Below are 3,257 nucleotides of genomic sequence, written 5' to 3'. Positions count from 1 at the left end.
CTGAAAAATCATAAAATTGATTCTTGAAGCAAGAAAAAGCAGTGAATAGAAAGCTTGCATATATATATATATATATATATATATATATATATATATATATATGCAAAAAAAAAATAGAGAAAAGTAAGCAGAAAAAGCCAATACCCCTTTAAACCAAAAGACAAGGGTGATAAAAAAGATCCAAGGCTTTGAGCATCAGTGGATAGGAGGGCCTAAAGGAATAAAATCCTGGCCTAAGCGGCTAAACCAAGCTGTCCCTAACCATGTGCTTGTGGCGTGAAGGTGTCAAGTGAAAACTTGAGACTGAGTGGTTAAAGTCGTGGTCCAAAGCAAAAAAAAAAGTGTGCTTAAGAGCTCTGGACACCTCTAATTGGGGACTTTAGCAAAGCTGAGTCACAATCTGAAAAGGTTCACCCAGTTATGTGTCTGTGGCATTTATGTATCCGGTGGTAATACTGGAAAACAAAGTGCTTAGGGTCACGGCCAAGACTCATAAAGTAACTATGTTCAAGAATCAACATACTTAACTAGGAGAATCAATAACACTATCTGGATTCTGAGTTCCTATAGAAGCCAATCATTCTGAACTTCAAAGGATAAAGTGAGATGCCAAAACTGTTCAGAGGCAAAAAGCTAAAAGCCCCGCTCATCTAATTAATACTGATCTTCATAGATGTTTTTGGAATTCATTGTATATTCTCTTCTTTTTATCCTATTTGATTTTTAGTTGCTTGGGGACAAGCAACAATTTAAGTTTGGTGTTGTGATGAGCGGATAATTCATACGCTTTTTGGCATTGTTTTTAGTATGTTTTTAGTATATTTTAGTTAGTTTTTATTATATTTTTATTAGTTTTTAAATAAAAATCACTTTTGTGGGCTTTACTATGAGTTTGTGTGTTTTTCTGTGATTTCAGGTATTTTCTGGCTGAAATTGAGGGACCTGAGCAAAAATCTGATTCAGAGGCTGAAAAAGGACTGCAGATGCTGTTGGATTCTGACCTCCCTGCACTCAAAGTGGCTTTTCTGGAGCTACAGAAGCCCAATTGGCGCGCTCATAATTGCGTTGGAAAGTAGACATTTTGGGCTTTCCAGAAATATATAATAGTCCATACTTTGCCCGAGATTTGATGGCCCAAACAGGCATTCCAAGTCAGCTCAAGAATTCTGGCGTTTAACTCCAAAACTGGCACAAAAGCTGGAGTTAAACGCCCAAACTGGCATAAAAGCTGGCGTTTAACTCCAGGAAATGTCTCTACACATAAAAGCTTCAATGCTCAGCCCAAGCACACACCAAGTGGGCCTCGGAAGTGGATTTTTACAATAAACACCCTAGCTTACTCATTTTCTGTAACCCTAGGTCACTAGTTCACTATAAATACTACTTTCAGTGATTCATCTTGTACCTCATGATACTTTACACGTTTCTTGTTGTGTTCTCTACGGCATGAGTCTCTAAACCCCATTGTTGGGGGTGAGGAGCTCTGCTGTTCTTCATGAATTAATGCAATTACTACTGTTTTCCATTCTATTACGCTTGCTTCCATTCTAAGATATCCATTCGCACTTCAACTTGATGAATGTGATGATCCGTGACACTCATCATCATTCTCACCTATGAACGCGTGCCTGACAACCACCTCCGTTCTATCTTAGATTGAATGCATATCTCTTAGCCTCATGATTCAAATCAGAGTCTTCGTGGTATAAGCTAGAATCATTGGCGGTCATTCCTGAGATCCGGAACGTCTAAACCTTGTCTGTGGTATTCTGAGTAAGATCTGGGAAGGGATGACTGAGACGAGCTTCAAACTCGCGATTTTTGGGCGTAGTGATAGACGCAAAAGGATCAATGGATCCTATTCCGACATGATCGAGAACCGACAGATGATTAGCCGTGCGGTGACAGCGCATTTGGAACATTTTCACTGAGAGGACGGGATGTAGCCATTGACAACGGTGATGCCCAACATAAAGCTTGCCATGGAAGGAGTCTTGCGTGCATGAAGAAGAAGACAGTAGGAAAGCAGAAGTTCAGAAGACAAAGCATCTCCAAAGCCTCAACCTGTTCTTCATTACTGCATAACAAGTATTTATTTCATGTTCTTTTACTTTTTACAATTAAATCTGAGAATTATTGATATCCTGACTAAGAGTTACAAGATAACCATAGCTTGCTTCAAGCCGACAATCTCCGTGGGATCGACCCTTACTCACGTAAGGTATTACTTGGACGACCCAGTGCACTTGCTGGTTAGTTGTGTGGAGTTACAAAAGTGTGATTGTAATTTCGTGCACCATATCCAATGACATTTTAGCTAATTCAGACAGACCATCATAGAATATATCCAGTATGGTCCATTCTGAAAGCATATCAGAAGGACACTTTTTGGTCAGTTTCTTGTATCTCTCCCAAGCTTCATAGAGGGATTCACCTTCTTTCTGTCTGAAGGTTTGAACATCCACTCTAAGCTTACTCAGCTTTTGAAGAGGAAAGAACTTGGCTAAGAAAGCCTTGACCAGCTTATCCCAAGAGTTCAGGCTATCCTTGGGTATAGAATCCAACCATATTCTAGCTCTGTCTCTTACAGTAAAAGGGAAAAGCATGAGCCTGTAGACTTCAGGATCTACTCCATTAGTCTTAACTGTATCACAGATCTGCAAAAATTCAGTTAAGAACTGAAAAGGATCTTCAGATGGAAGTCCATGAAACTTGCAGTTCTGCTGCATCAGAGAAACTAATTGAGGTTTCAGCTCAAAATTTTTTGCTCCAATGGTAGGGATGGAGATGCTTCTTCCATGTAAATTGGAATTAGGTGCAGTAAAGTCACCAAGCATCCTCCTTGCATTATTATTATTTTCGGCTGCCATCTCCTCTTCCTGTTCGAAAATTCCTGTAAGGTTGTCTCTGGATTGTTGTATTTTAACTTCTCTTAGTTTTCTTTTCAGAGTCCTTTCAGGTTCAGGATCTGCTTCAACAAGAATGTTCTTGTCCTTGCTCCTGCTCATATAAAAAAGAAGGGAACAGAAAATAATAATAGGGATCCTCTTTGCCTCAGTAGAGAGAGGTTCCTTTGTGTGAGTAGAAGAAGAAAGGGAATAAGAGTGAGGAAGAATGGATAATCCAAACATAAGGGTGAGGATAGGAGCAGAGATATGAGGTGAGGCGAAGTGTTAGTAGATGAATAAATAAATAGAAGGAGATGAGGAAGAGGAGATTTCAAAAATTAATTTTTGAAAAGAAGTTGATGATTTTCG

General features: G+C 39.2%; 1 non-coding gene across 1 annotated transcript; it reads left to right on the top strand.

Annotated features, from left to right (window-relative positions):
• The first annotated feature begins 2,366 nt into the window (after positions 1–2,366).
• On the top strand, positions 2,367–2,474 carry LOC112739808 (small nucleolar RNA R71). Its single transcript, XR_003170746.1, has one exon. It is a non-coding gene; the product is annotated as a small nucleolar RNA R71 (small nucleolar RNA).
• The last annotated feature ends 783 nt before the right edge of the window (positions 2,475–3,257 follow it).

This window comes from Arachis hypogaea, chromosome 13 (assembly GCF_003086295.3).
Source record: "Arachis hypogaea cultivar Tifrunner chromosome 13, arahy.Tifrunner.gnm2.J5K5, whole genome shotgun sequence".
NCBI lineage: Eukaryota > Viridiplantae > Streptophyta > Magnoliopsida > Fabales > Fabaceae > Arachis > Arachis hypogaea.
This window is presented reverse-complemented; position numbering and strand designations above follow the sequence as displayed.